A 16,788-nucleotide genomic window follows, 5' to 3' on the forward strand; every position below is an offset into this window, starting at 1 on the left:
ATTGATATCTACCAAAGTTGCTACTCGCATTACTACACAAATCAATTCCATCTATCTCCAAAACTCCCCACATAGGCCATGTTGTAAACTTAAAAAGCCCAAGTTGTTGGTAGTTTTAGAGAGAAATGAAGATCGAGAAATAGACGGGAGTAAATTGGTGATGTATCTCATGCGTCGGGCACAATCCTATATTCTTATGGACTCCACATTCACAAGGTTGTACGAGGCCCGCTCTAAAAAGTAGACACATGAGATGATTCTTGCTTAGGAAGATTGAAGAAGATTTAGTGCCAAAAAGGAACCATTAATATTGTACAATGGTTCCAAATATACTTCCCTCCAATTTTACTTGAATAGGTATGCAAAAGGAATCTCTCTTGGTAGGAAGTTCTGGACCAAATATATCTACCTCCAGTTTTACCCGCCCCATTAGGTACCCTTAAAAGTTGAAAGCGACCCTTGTCTACCATGAAAGGTAGTCAAACAAGTTCTTCCACATTGATTCTAGTACTGTACAGTACTGAAAATTTTATATTAAGTAAAAACTTGATTACAATACCTCGTAACCCTTGTTTAAAGCTAAAATCCAAACCTTTATATAACATTGACCACTTTTAATCCTTCTTATAACTGACAAGTGACAATATGACACTAAAACTGATTCAATTGTATTCTTTTTCTAGATAAATATATATATCTATATTACCAAATATACAACTTGCTCTGATTTTATAAAAAATAAAGAGAATGTTATAAACCAGCAATGCCGGGAATCCGTACTGATGATGACTAAGAAAACACCTCGTTACAATGTGGTAGTACCACTTTTTGTACTAATGCCCTCCTATTCAATGGTTAAGAAGTTGTGGACAATACTTGACTTATGCAAATTTTTAAAGGGTGCCGGTGCACCCGTGTGACCTACTAGGACAAGCCATATATACTATTATAGTACTCTTATAGGAGCTGCCCTTAATCATGATTAGCATTAGTTTAAGTGAAAACATAACCAAGGTACATCAGCAAAAATGGCCAGGTTAAGAAAAGGATTTTTTTTTTTTTTTTTTCCTGAATAAAGTTGCTGTGGATGTTGAAGATAAAAAAGCACAATCATATTTATGACCAGCTCACCACAAAATGAAATATAATATGTTCAAAGGAGAAAGATTATTGGGTCGTTATGATCCCCACTTGTGCAGTAGGGTCCAAATTCCAAATACCTTTGGACATGTTCTCCATGAAAAGTCGGAAAGGAGTCATGATATGGTAGCCTAAGGCAACACGGAAATGGAAAGTGTTTTCAACCAAAGATTCAAAACAAGTATCTGCATTTCAATGGTCTGAATTAGTTTTACTCATTTAGCATTTTCTAAGTGAATAAGAGAGATAATTAGACGAGGCCTATAAGATTTAGAGTTAATTAAGCAATATTGGTCTCAACCCTACCTTAGAAGGCCACATTTAACCCACAATTTTTTTTTTTTTTTTTTTTTTTTTTTTTTTGCTTAGAGTTGAACTAATCACATAAAACCTTCTAATAAGTGACTCTAGATTTCAGAGATTTTAACTTTTGAGTAGGTGTAGATAGGCTGCAATTAGCTATAGTTGGGATTTTTTTTAGACTTGGCTAGTTCCAAGGCCAAATAGATTGGCATTAAAAATTGACCTTTGAAAGAAGAGTAAGAATTTTAGATAAGAAATAATATAGTTAATTAGTACAACAAGTAGATAAACAACATATGAGAAGCTTATGCATGATGATGGAAGCTAGAAGACAGTTTCATTGTCGCATTGAGTTTGAGAAGGTTTTTATTTTTATTTTTTTTTTTTTTTTATTATTATTTATTTTTAACTTGGATTGTTAATGCTAGCTAGCTAATTCAAAACATAATTAAGATCAAATGAACTACCTAAGGCCAAATAAATTTGCAAAAACATTTGACCTTGGAAAAGGATTGAGGATTTTAAGAAAGAAATAAAGTTTACTGGTAAGGACCATTCTCAACAAGTTGATACACAACATATGACAAGCCTATGTGCTATATGGGCACATGATGTTTATAGATGGAAGTAGACAGTTCATTGTTGCATTGAGCTTGAGAGGAGTTAATGCACCATAATAAAATGTATGTGGATTGTGGACGCTAGCTAATCCACAACATACTTAAGATCAATGATCTCAATTATGTATATAAAAAAACAATAATGAACTCTCCAATTACAATCAACAAATTAAATATACTTTCGTTTTAGTAATATAGTGACAGTGGTATTTTCTATTTAATTAATTTCAAAATTTTCAGTGGCATCTATTTCTATCATAGTTAGAAGAGTTATCTTCAAAAATGTGGTTAACAAAATGATTTCTTTTTCCCCCTTGTCACCTCTATATAGTAATCATGTTTGAACAATTTCTAAAATTAAATTATTTTTGGCAACAAGTAAAGAAGTGAGAATTGGATTAATCCAAATTCTGGCAATGAGGAGAATAATGTTAAAAGCACAAGCCTATTTCACCTGTTCTTCTAAAAAACTTACTAATTAAACGTTTTAATCACCTAAACTTATCATTAAGTCTCATCCATCATTAATATTGATAAGTTCAAAAAATTTGTCCATCATATTCTAGTATAGAATGTTGGAAACGTTCGGATTCCTAACCACAAAAGGGCATAACTTTGAAGTGGCAAACATGGAGGCTTGTGTCCCCATCTCACACTCAAAGTTACTCCACAGAAAAGGAGGTGGCACAGCACAACAAGGAATCATGACCATGAAATATAAAAAAAGAGAAGAGACCTCCCAAAAAGGCCCTACAATAAGATTCCGTATTAAGTACAAATTGACACACATAAACAATTACTATTTTAAAATTAAATTAAATAAAATAAATCCATATTACCCACCTCTCCTTTAGAATTCTGGTCCTATATATATAACACTGCATTCCTACATATCCCCCACAAGTACCAGCTACTAAATAGACTTCCACAACAATATTATTGTCCTAAACTCTTCCAAATTCTTAAACCTTAAACACTAATCTCCTCTTTGCTTAAACAAGAAATTAAGGGATCATCATGCAAGAGGACAAGAAGATGAAGGTGAAGAAAGGATGGCTTGCAGTTCAAGTGGGTTTAGAGGATGAAGATGGTGAGTTTCAACGTTTTGTGATTCCCATATCTTTCCTCTACCACCCTTTGTTCAAGAGGCTTCTGGAAAAAGCTCATGAGGTTTATGGGTACCATACCACAGGCCCTCTTAGGCTACCATGTTCAGTGGATGATTTTCTTCACCTCAGGTGGAGGATTGAGAAAGAGTCCAACAATCATCACCATCATCACAACCACCATCATCCCCACCTTCCTGGTGCTTTGTCCTTCCACTCTTGTTGATCATCTAAGTAGATATATTATGTGACACACCAAAACCAAAGCTTTCCTTTATTAGAGAAAGACTTTCACTTAGTAGCCTGGGGAAACCAAAATAAAGAAGTTTAGAGAGGCTTTTTTTGTTTATTAATGGCCCTTAATTTTCTCTGTACTTTTGGGTTTTTCTTTTCTGACTTAATATATATCCGGGGAAAATGTTTTAATTTGCATGTAATGACAAAAGGGAAATTGAAGAAGTAGATGTTGTCAAACATGTCATCTCTATTTTGATGATGAATGAAGTAAAGTTTATGTAAGTATATAATTTCCCTCATATAATTATCGTGTATGCTCATACGTGAATTTTGTTCATATGGGTTGTTGTGAACTTGTAGTGAAATTCAAATTTTTGTCTACAACTCTATATTTCAGTTAGGGATATTGACTAAAATTTCCAATTTTATTTGTAGAGATGGACATTAGGCGCAGAGCATAAGGCCTAAATTCATCACTATTTGATGGTTGTGTTGCTTCTATTATCTGGCACAGAAAAGAAGACGCTACTGTAATGATAGAAAATGTCAAATACGAGTGTCAGCCAGCACACCCACGAAGTGAAAAAGATGAACGTGTGTGGTGGCCTTCTCTGTGGCCATTATAAGATTAACTATTCAACGTATAAATCCCTACTTTTGCCATCATCCAGTACTATTTCTATATTATTTTTTTATATATTTCGAATTCTCAATACATTTGGTAACCTTTTTACTATTAATTTTTTTTTTTTAAAATCCCTTTCTGGGTTAATCTTTCTTTCTCAATAATTGAATTAGATTTTTTTATCAGTTAGATTAAGTTATAAATGCTGCATTTTTCTTAATACTCGATTAATACTTATTTTTGTTAGATTGGCACTTAGATCACATGTACTTTACATACTTATCATAAATAAATAAACTATTAAATTTGATGTTATTTATTATTTAATCCATTAATTTTTACATTTATGATATTTTAAAAAAATTAAAAATTATAATTTTCAATAATATATAAATAATAATCATAAGATAACAGTTAAGATACCTAAATCTTATGTTCTTTACATACTTATCATACATAATAAATTTTATATCAATTGGATGTCATTTACCATCAAATCCCTAAATTTTTATCTTCATATTATTTTGTTTATATAAGAAAACTATAATTTTGAATAATATTTAGATAAGATGGCTATAAATCTCCAATCATTTTGATATTTGATGAGCATAATAATGAGTTTTTCGAAATATTTATCCAATAAAAAGATATATTAAAAATTACATAATTGTAAGCCCCTTCTTCTTTTCTTTCTTTTTTTTTTTTTTTTTCTTTTTTTGTCAAGAACAAAAGGAAGTTTGTTATTATTTATATGAAATTTAGCCCTTTTATTTTAAAATAAAACATTTTTCTAAAAAAAATTTCCTCATTTTCTTTGTTTAGGGAGCTAAAAATCTTGATTAAACCACTTTTAAGCAGGAAAAATTATTTTTTGAGAGGTGAAAAATTGTTTTATGCGGTTATGCCTACCCTAGCATGGGGCATAAACATTTTAAACTCAAGAGAACGCATCATAATCCCTTTTGTGAATAATCCAAATCTGCTTAAGATAACAAAACCCTAGAAGCCTACAAAACAATAAAACTTTCAAAATAGAAAAGTACCCCTCAAAGTCTTCAAAAACAAAATATTCACCCCCCCTGCCCCCACCTCCAAAAAAAAAAAAAAAAAAAAATAAATGCCCCATAATCTCCAAAATGAGCAAAATAACCTTGAACCTTTCTTTTTTATATACAAGATAAAAATTATACTCTAACTTAATATAAGTGTATATATGTGTGAAACTTCCTCTGAGAGACTTGAACCCTAACCCTTGTCTCCCACACCCTCCAAGCACTTATACTTGTGGAGTGACTATCGCACCAAAGGCATAATGATTTGAACCTTTAAAATAATAGAAATAAACCTAAAATCTCTAAATTGACCAAAATGACATCAAAGCCTACAAAGTGACCAAAATATCAATTAACATATGAGAAGTGCTACATCTACAACATTTTCATAACACTTTTACAACAAATCATATGTGGTAAATTGTTATTGATTCAAATTTAAATTTACCACTAAAATTACTTTGTTGCTAGCCGAAAACAACTCATAAGAACTTACTACATATGATTTGTTGTGAAAATGTTGTAGTCATAACTTATAGCATTTCTCTTAATATATAAGATGACTAATGTAACCTTAGAACCTTAAAAATAACCAAAATGTCTCTAAATAGTTAATCCTTTAAAATGACTAAAATACCCTTAAAATCACCAAAATGACAAAAGATTACCTAAATCCATGAAAATAACAAAAATAGTTTTTTTTTTTTTTTAAGTTTAATTGATAATTTTTTGTTTTGTTTTTGATCGATGTACTCTATTTTTGATTGCTTATTGGTTTCAATCATATGATTTTTATTTTTTTATTTTTTAGGTTTAATTTTATTTAATATTTATATATAAAAATTAAAAAAATTGTGATTTTACATATGATCCAAAATGTTTTCCATAGCATTTTTAAAAATAGAACCAAACTCCAAAAGAACAATCAGTTTTCCTTGAAATTTTTTCCAACTAAAAAAAAAATTGATCGAGAACATTTTATGCTAAAACTAACAAAGCCGTAAACCAATTTTTTGATGGCAGAATTAGAGAATTTGGGGGGAGGGGACGAGGAGGAGGAGGAGGGCAAGTTAAATATATCAGAAATTTTAAAATGCAAAGAATAATATGTATATATATATATATATATATATGTATGTATATATGTATGTGTATGTTTATGGTTTTTTTAATATATGTTATTTTCTAAAATAATTAACATAATTATTTATTCAAGCTAATCTTTACATTGTCAAAACATTTTTTTTTTCCATACATTTTTTTTTTCCATACAGTTAGTTTATAAACTATGAACTATCTTTAAATCATATTGATCCCATTTAATAATATTCTTTAAACATTTTATATTATTTTAAAAAAAATAAATATTACATAGGTAGTGTACAGTAATAGTTACCATTTTGAAATATATAAAAATTAAATTTATTTTAAATTATAAATGTCACTTTACATGTCTAATCATATACAAGTCAGTATGAGAAAAATATAAAAATAATATATGTAAACACTAAATCTCAAGTTTGGAAGTTAAACAATTGAAAATTCTTAAGTAATGTATTTTTGTGTTGATGAATTTGTGAGTACAATTATGTGTGTTTAGATTCTAATACAATAGAATAATCATCTTATTTAATTTTCTTGGAAAAGTCTTCAATTCAAGTAATGCGTCAATGTAGTCTTGACTTGAACACAATATGTCCTCTACTTAGATTTGAAAGTGAATTGAAATGTCATGGGAATGGAATTGTGATGAATCTCTGGCTATGTGCTTGTTAAAGATTTCTTGTTCTACGTGTTCCTCATGTGGTCCTTGAATGTCCTTGATTTTCAAATATTTGTGGTGGAAGTTTTTCGAGGTTTTAGAACTTGAATCCGATGAAGTTTCGATCGATAAAAGTCTTTTGAAGTTTCTGGAGACTTTGAAATTTGATTCCAATAAATTAAACTCTGAGACTTGGAATGATGATTTGAATGAACATTTTTTGTATTTGAAGATTTGTATCCTTCGAGGTTTTAGAGGCTTGAATCCATAAAGGTTCACTAATTTGTAGTCTTTTGAGTTTTTGAAGGCTTTTGAGCTTGATTCCAGTGAACTTTAAGATCTATGAAAATGACTTAAATGATTTTGCTTCAAATGTTCTTTTTATTCGAAGGTTGAAGTTCTTTCGAGACACTACAACAAAATGTATTTTCAATGATGAAAAAATTCGTCACTAAAAGTCCAGTTTTTCGTCACTAAGGACCTTTAGCGACGAAATCAGACTTTTAGCAACGAAACTCATTTCGTCATTGTTGCCCTGTCACTAAAAATCCTAGTGATGAAAAATTTCATCACTAAAAGTCCGATTTGATTTTTTTTTTTTTTAACTTTTAGCGACAAAAACGTTTCGTCGCTAAGTGATTTCCTTGCTAAAAACAGTATTCAGCGACGAAAATATTTCATCACTAAAACCATCTCAATTTATTAAATCATATTTAGTGTCGAACAATTTCGTCACTAAAACTATTTTTAGGTACATATAGTGATGAAAAAATTCGTCACTAAAACTATTTTTAAGGAAATCCAAGCACATATAGCAATGAAAATTTTCGTCACTAAAGCCATCTCTTACAAAATTCTGCTATAGTTAGCAACGAAATATTTCATCACTAAAACAATTTTTTGTTGCTATATTTGTGACGAAAAAATTCGTCGCTAAAACTTATTTTCTGTTTTTATTATTTTCATGGCTTTGATATTAACCTGTAACCTGTCATTACATTATTAAAACCTCACATTTAATTAACACATTTATTTCAACAACACATTTATAAAAAATCGATCCATACATTCCACAAGTAAAAAAAAAAAACAAGTATCCAATTCAAACTCCTTCCATACAATAATTATTTGCAACACATACAATAACTCAAGATATTTTATAACAATACAAAAAGTGTAGCATAATATAATTAGAACCAACAGAAGATGTCCTCATATGTCTTCAAGTAATGTCAAAAGTAAATCCCCTAAAGCCACCAATAAGAAATCTGCACAAATATAAAAACTCTACTACATTAAAATTGTAAAGTAAAAACATTAACTATGTTATAAGAAACATTTCTAACAATGCATTAAGAGTAGCCACACTAATGAATTAAAATCACAACTCCTAAAGTATAAGTTGTAAAAAGCAAATATAAATTTTCAAGTGTAATATAATACAATTAGTTTCAAATAATACATAAAAGATGAAGTGTTTTAACTTGAAGATGAACCACCCCTATTGGTAAGAGCGTCATCATAACCCTTACTCCTCAAAAAATTAAGAATATTCTTTTGGACCTCTTCTTGCTTAGCTCGTGCCTCTTGCTCCCTAGCTTGCTCCTCTTTGTCCCTAGCTCTTGCCTCTTTGAGTTCAAGCATCTCATTTTCTAACCGATGGATATACTCCACTGAGGAACTAGATGAGGCAGTGATTGCTAGAGAAAAGGAAAGTCTCATACTAAGTCCTTTTACAATACCATATTTCTTCTTAAAAACCAAGTTTGAGATCTCCTTCTGTGTAAGGGGAATTGCATTAGGATCTTGACAATGATCCTCTTGCACTTTGAGAATAGTTTCCTACCATTTGAAAGAGAAAACAAACAAACAGGAATGTGTTTGAAAAAATTTTCCTCACTAAAATTTGTCATTGAAAATACATTTTGTTGTAGTGAGACTTTAAAGCTTGATTCCCCCAGAGTTCGAGGCTTCTGAATGTGTTTGAATGACCTCGTATAAGACTAAGCAGGACCTTTATTTATACGAATCTTGAGGAGATTTAATGACACTTGATTGGCTCTAAGGAGTGGCACGTGTCATAATTCAATGGAGGGACTTTATATTTTATTCTCCAAGGGACTCATGACTCTATTTAATTAGCAAAAGTGTTTTCATTTAAAATAAAACATGCTAGCAACTTTTACTCTCCGTTTGTTTCAACGTAAAATATTTTCAAGAAAATATCTTTATATTTTACAGTAAAATATCTTGTCAAAATGAAAATATTTTCAATCAACCAAGTAACTTAGGCAAATTTGTATAAAATGTTTTTACACTTGAAATTTTGGTAAAACATTTTACATTTGTTTCTCTCTCTCAGTCCCGATAACTCTCATCCTCTCTCCCTCTTGCGCTCTCTCTCCCTCTCAGTTTTCTCTCACAAACCAACCCAATCCTTCTCTCACCCACCAATGCTTCTCTCCCAGAACCTAGCGGCATCACCAACCGACTGATGCCACACTCTCCTCCATCCTCTCTTCTCTCTCATGAAGTCCATTAGGATCTGACTGCTAAGTTGCAGCTTGCTTTTTTGGTGGCTGTTCTGATCTTGCCAGTGGCTGTTCCAATCTTGCCATCACTAGATTTGCTAGGTTGTTGGATTTTCAAATTAGATTCTTTGTTCATGGGTTTTCTATTCAAGTTTTTTATTTGCTTTTGTGGGTATTTTTGCCTTTCAGATATGGGTTTTTGGGTTATTGATAGTTATTTTTTGGGTGGTTAGTGATGATTTGATGGTTGGTGGTTGTTTTTTTGGTAGTTGGTGACCCTTTTTTGAATCTTTGGTGGTGGCTAGTGGTGGTTTTGATGAGTGTTTTTTTGAATGGTTGGTGGTGGTTTTGGTGGTTCTTGGGTGTTTGGGTAGGTGGATGACAGCGGCCGATGGGTTGGGATTACAGTGGGTAGGTTTTTGCAATGGTTGATGGTGGCTAGTGGTGGCTAATTTATATTTGCAATGTTTAGGTCACGACACTTGCCAAACACTTGCACATGTTTTTCAATAAAATATTTTACATTTGAAAATATTTTATGTCGAAACAAACAAAGACTTAATTAGACAACTTATGTCATTTTAAATTAAATAGAAGCATGTGTCGACGTGTGATTAACTCTTAGATATTCTTTGGAATTTCTATTCAATGACACTTGAAATATTTACATTAGTCTCTGAATAATGACAGTGCAATTCACTAAGTAACATGTGGCATCTTGTAATTGGTCACTTTGAACATACTACATGGACTTGACGGTATGTATGACATGGCAATTTCTAATTGGTTGGAATTTTTCACTCTCTACAATTTAAACTAAAGGAAGACATCTATTTTTCATATATCAAAAATGCAATAAGAATCTCTAATTCTTAAGCACAAAATCCATAATTTTCCTTTCTTCTAAATATGAAAGATAAAAACATAGTGTTCAAATCTCTAACTCCCCAAATACCCAAAAACAAAAATGAGATTTTTATTTTGAAAAATAAATAATACTTCTATTTAAGAGATTACTTATATATATGTTTTTTAAAAGTATATCTTGAATATGATTAGGTTTAATGTGCTAAATACGGGAGAAGAGTAATAAGGAAAAAAAATACTTTAGTCATTTATATAATTAAACTTATCTATTTTTAAGAATATTTCCTTGTATTATACACTTTGCTTTAATAAGTTACAAACGATGTAAAAGTAATAAAAGGGAAAAAATATGAAATTGTGGTAATTTACATAAATCTAGTACAATATTTTCAAAGTTAATGATAGTTCACATAGTTCAAGGTTTTTTTTTTTTTTTTTTTTTTATTATTAGCAAATAATCAGTTTCCTACCTTAATTCTTTTTCCATTTTTTTTTTCTTAAGAGGCAAATAATGACTTTCCTTATAATTTAGATTCTATTGTATATTTATTATATTTCTTGGCAGAGCCAGAAAATTTTCTTGGGAGGTAGGGTAGATGAATACATTTTTGTGTAATTTTTAGATTTATTAACAAATGTAAAAGAAGAATAATGGAAAGTTTCAAAAGCGCCGGGGGGAGGATGGCCCCCTTAGCCCCCCTAGCTCCACCAATAATTATATTCATTGTTAGTTAGAGTTACATCCAATTCACGTGAATCAAGATTCTTTTTTAGTGTCAAATAATTAATTTTTTTTTCTTTTTAGAGTTTAGTGTATACATTACCTTCCTTGTCAATCATTGTTACTAGTGATTCACATGAAGCAATTTTTGTTTATTTTTATGAAAAATAAGGGCCTATTTTGTAAGAGTGTTGAGGTTTTTGTTTTCAAAATAATATGAAAAAAATTGTTATAAAAGTGTGATGAAAACATGTATTTAAAGTACTCATAATGCAAAAATATGTGTTTGGCACCATGTTTTCAAAATATTTTTTCAAAAATGAATACACATAATTGGGTGTTTGATATAAGTATTAGTTTTTAAGAAAAAGTTTTTTTTTTTTTTTTTTTTTTTTTTTGCGATACAATGTGGGGATCATTTTTTTTTTCAAGATATTAACAATAATGTCATTGAAAACTATTTCCAAAATACATATTTCGAACCCTCTAAATTAAAATTTGTATTGTAAATACTCTATTAAAAGTTCTCTTACCAAACATATCATTTAAAAGTGGAGCCCCCGCCCTTTTCCCTCTGAAAAAAAAAAAAAAAATGTGGAGCCCTAGTGTTTTAGGATTTAAATCCTTGAAAAATGTTTTCAAATAACATTATCAAACCGGCCTTGGATTCAATTGTGTATGCATTACTTTCTTTTATATGTTGGATGTGTAGATGATTTGTAGTAGCCAGTGTATGTTTCCATTTATGTTAACAATCATTATCTTCTTTTTAAATTTTATGATATATATATATATATATATGTGTGTGTGTGTGTGTGTGTGTGTTGCTTTTGTTGTTAATCCTTCCTTTTATAACAAGTAACTCTTTCACTGTCAGTATATACACCCTTATAATTCAAGAGATGTTTGGACAACAAAATCGTTATCATAAAATGATTTTTAAAGAGTGAGAAATAATAGTATTGCAGGACAATTTGTTCATACCTTTTTCAAGAAGCATTACTTTCCTTTTTATGCTTCTCAGGGGGAATGTGAGAGACCTTAGTATCAACTCATTTGTTTCGTTTTTGAACCAAACTCATGTGAGTAGATGAGACCGTATTTAATTGTCTCTTAACATGGGGATTCACCTAATGATACCATTCGCCCTAAATTGAACACTTTACATGAATTCACCACTTATTTTAATTAAGAGGAAGACTTAGGTACAGTACTTAGGTATTAGTCCTTAGATTTTCCTCTTAAGATTCTGCCATGTGGATTTTTTGTCATGGGATGGAAGTGTATTTTTTAGTTAAGTAACCACATGGCTGAATCTTAAGAGGAGAATTTAAGAAATAGCACTTAAGGTACTGTACCTAAATTTTGTCCTTTAAAAAAATTATAAAAAAAACTCAATAATAAATAAATATTCCATTTCATTGATTGAATTAAGAATTTACATGATAGAAAATAACTTTACAAATCCTTGGTCCTAGATGTAACTAAGAATTAATACTCCCGTCCCAAAATTTTTTGGTCCCTTTTAGAAAACTCAACTTTTTAAAGAAACATTATTTATTGTCATGTCTTTTAAAAAGAAATATATAAGTTTCCAGCAAATGTTTATTCTACTCTTCAGGCTGACATTGATTGCCTACCTTATAAAATGACATATCTTTCTTCTCAAAAAAGAAAAAAAAGTTATCAAAAATTTTTATCGTTTAAATAAATAAAAAATTATCAAAACTTGGAAAATATGATGCATTAAAAAGAAAATTTAGAGTATGTTTGGTAATTGTTTTTTTCCTTTTATTTTCTGTTTTCAAAAACAATTTTCTATTTTTGAGACTAAAAAACTTGTTTGACAACCCAAAATAGACAGAAAACAAAAACTGTTCTCAAAACTCAATTTGTGAAAGAAACCAAAAACATGCAAAAGATTATTTTCAGTTTCTAATTTTCAAAAGTCAATGAAAACATGCATTTAATTTAATGAATCTATCTCATTTCATGAGTTTACATTAGAGTTTAAATCCTAGTAACAACATATTTTAATATTTTCTACTTTTTTCTTCAAAAAACTATCTTTTTAATTTTAACTAACCAAACATGTTTTTTATTTCAAAAATACAAGAAAATTGTTTTTTTTTTTTTATATTCCCAAAAACAAGTTTTTGAAAATAGAAAACAAAAACCGTTACCAAACATAACCTTACTCTTTCTCTTGCCGCCAAGAAGTTTTCAAAGCACTTTCAAAAGGTAAATTCAAATTCAAACTTATTCTTTAAATTAAATCTAAAAACATACTCCCACTATTACAATACAAACTTTATTGGCTTGCCTTCAAATTCAAGCTTATACTTTAAATGACATCTAAAAAAATACTCCTACTACAATGCAAACTCCGTTGGCATCCCATTCTAAATAGTGGATGAGAAGAATATTGAATGAGAAGGAATGAGATTGCTCTTCTTTTTTATTATTTGTTCTCAATATTGCAACTAAAAAGGGGTCCCATTTTTTATTGATTGTTTTAACTTTTAAGCATTTGTTGGTCTTCTTTTTTATTTTTAAATGCTCCCGGAAATAAAATAGGAGCATAATAGAAAAGTTAGTAAATTAGTGGTTTTAATTTTCAAAGCAGGACAACATTTTGGGACATTCCAAAATATAATATATGTTCAAAAATTTAAGACAGAAGGAGTCCATGACTTTGGTCCTAGTTTCTAAAAAATGAAAATTACATATATAAAGCTTAGTCTACGAATTAATAATCTAAGATTGGATGTTAAGTTACAAAGTGAGAAGATGTTAGGCACTCACCTCGCTTGGTGAACTAGTTTTCTAGAATATGTTAGCCATGGATTCATGTCACACAATCAAAGCATCCAAAAATTTCATAAAAACAAGAAGCAACGTGTTATTATATGAAAAATGAATCAAGAAATTAGGGTTTTCAAAAAGTTTTTGTGAAAACTAGGGTTTTTAAAATTTAGGATTTTGATAATGTGAAACCTTAATCTAATAACAACTTGCTTGATCTTAAAACACCCTACATCAACAATCAAAATTAAGTTTTCAATCATAAACAACCAAAAGTTGGATCTAAACTAGTAAGGTTCAAGCTTTATACTAGCATGCATAACAGATTTGATAAATAGAGTTCAAGGGTCGAGCTCCTAATTATTTGGGCAGCACCTCTCTAGTTTGAATTAGGGTAACTTAGGCAATGCCTCCTTTGTTTGAATCAAGGTGGTTCAAGCATCACCTCCTTGGTTTGATTTGGGGGAGCTTGGGCAATACCTTCACTAATTAATGCTATGTTTGAAAGTTTGGAGAGAGAGAAGAGTAGAGGGAAGTAGAGAGGAGAAGAGTCGTGGGGAGGAGAGTAGAGGGGAATGGTTATCCTCCACCTTATTTGGATGTTTTTAAAATTAAATAAGGGGAAAGGGAATAATTAGCCCTTCCTCTTTTTTGAATAATTTAAAAATTAAGATGGGAAGGGGATGAAATAATTAAATATTTTCAAATAGACAAATTTACCTCTATTGGAAAATGGACTTGCAACATTGGTCTATGATTAATTTGTTAAATTAAATAATTATGACTATAACGTGCAATAATTTTTTTTTTTCTGATTCGAATTAAATAATCAACATTGGTCTATGATTAAATATATTTTTTCTTTTTTTATACTAAAAAAAACCATCCTTAATTGATAATAATTAAAATAAGAAAAAATGTTTTTTGAATGTTTTTTTACGGAAAAAATCAAGAGGAAATTGGGTTAACTAAACATAAAACAGTAAACAAAATAAAACAAATGGAGTATACCTTATAGTTTTTATATTGAAAATCATCAAAATATAGCTAATGTATTAGATTACATTGAAACTGTACAATATTTTCTTTCACTTAAAACACTTTGAATAATTGCTTGGACCTGAGTGAGAAATGATGCATCAGCTTAAGAGCATCAAAATGAATCTTAATAACTTTTTTTTTCCAGTTCTTACATAGCTGTGACATGTTTCGTCCACATCGAAATTTTACAACTTGAATTAATAATGCTCCCTCTTTACAAAAAGAAGCTGAAATCTAGTGTTATGTACAACATGATAGCATTCAAACAAAGACCAAATCACTACAAGGTTGAGTCATTGGCACCAATATTCCGGTCAATTGCAAGTAGTGGGATTTATCCAAATTCATATCAGCTAAGCACTGTCAAATCACTGATCGGACCATTTCAGGTAGAAAAAGAAAAAATATTTAGAAACCAATTTTATAGCCACAGGCTTTTCTATTCTTCCATTCCTACACCTTCAAATGCAGCTGTCATGGAAGCTGATGCCTCTTCTAGTGTCCGCTTCTTCTCAATTGAACTGAAGGCCTCGAGAACATCTCCCACCTCCCAATCATTATAATCTTCCATCCCAATTCCATATTCTAGTCCAGCATTTACCTGGCCAAGAGGACAAGATATTTTGCATTTTAAAAAACAAGAGAAAACGTCCCAAATATGCATAGACACACTTTCAGAAACCAATAGCTGCACAAACTCATGTGAGTTTGATTATACACAATCAAACAAGCAATTTATTAAACACATTGTGAGCAATTCTTTGAAACTTTAAAATTCTAGTAAAAAAAAAACCCAAATCAGAAACCCATTCACAAAAAACAAGAAATTACCCAATAAAAATCACAAACACAAACCAATAATCAAAAACCCGACAATAAAATCAAACTTACATAATATACACAATCACAGAGCCTAGGTTTAACCATAGTTCATCCATATATCACAAATTAATAGAATTGCAAGTGTTTAGATAAAATAAACAAGAAACACAGATCTATATATAGTTACAATATACAAATTTATGCAAGTTCACACAATTTAGACTCACTCAAGCACTTTATCAAACACGTTATGAGCAATACTTTAAAACTTTAAAATTTAAGTTAAAAAAGCCCTTAGATCTGAAACCCACCCACAAATAACATGTTATTACCCCATAAAATCACAATTAATAAGAAATTACCTAATAAAATCACAATTTTAAGAACATAGTTATTTGATCTAACTCAAAAGAAACCCATGAAACAAAAAGAAAACAGAGTTTACCTCTAAAAGAGAAAACTAGGGGGGTGTGGTTGCGTTTCTTCATCTTCTTCCTTTTGATCTGGGTTTCTTTTTTCTTTTTTCTTTTTTTTTCTTCTTTTCACTAGGTTTGGTGATCTGATCTGGGTTTTTTTTTTTTTTTTTTTTTTTTTTTTTTTTTTTTTTTTTTTTTTTTTTTCTTCTTCTTCTTCTTCTTTCACTGGGTTCGATGATCTAATCTGGGTTTCTTTTTTCTTTTTTTTTTCACTAGGTTCGGTGATACTGAAAAAAACCTGCACCGAGTGACAAGTATGGGACTCACAAACAGTGTGAAAAATATTGAGTGATGACAAGTGAGTGATGGTGCCAAACGAGTAGGGTATTTTGAGTGATGAGTAATGAGTGATAGAAATTGAGTGATGAAAATTATTGAACCAAACATGGCCTAGGCGTGAGAGACATTTGAGAGTGAAGAAGTTATGTGAGAGAGAGAGAGAGAGCCAGCATGAAGAATGGAGAGACTATCGAGGAGGAAGAAATTGTGTGAGATAGAGAGAGCCAGCGGAGTTTTCAGAGTTAAGAGGAATTTGAGAGAAATAATGTTTTACAGAATTTGTTTTTTCATTTGAACATAGTTTGTAATTTTGTTAATATGGTAAGGGTAAATTGGGTAATTTATTTGGTCAATAATTTATGTCCTCTACTCTCCCTCCAAATCTCTCCAATTTGGAAGAA

The 16,788-nt window shown here is 30.2% G+C and overlaps 1 long non-coding RNA gene across 1 annotated transcript; it reads left to right on the forward strand.

Moving 5' to 3' along the window:
* The first annotated feature begins 2,944 nt into the window (after window positions 1-2,944).
* LOC115965464 lies at window positions 2,945-4,076 on the forward strand. The gene is made up of 2 exons (XR_004086063.1): window positions 2,945-3,684; window positions 3,842-4,076. It is a non-coding gene; the product is annotated as an uncharacterized LOC115965464 (long non-coding RNA).
* The last annotated feature ends 12,712 nt before the right edge of the window (window positions 4,077-16,788 follow it).

This window comes from Quercus lobata, chromosome 10 (assembly GCF_001633185.2).
Source record: "Quercus lobata isolate SW786 chromosome 10, ValleyOak3.0 Primary Assembly, whole genome shotgun sequence".
NCBI lineage: Eukaryota > Viridiplantae > Streptophyta > Magnoliopsida > Fagales > Fagaceae > Quercus > Quercus lobata.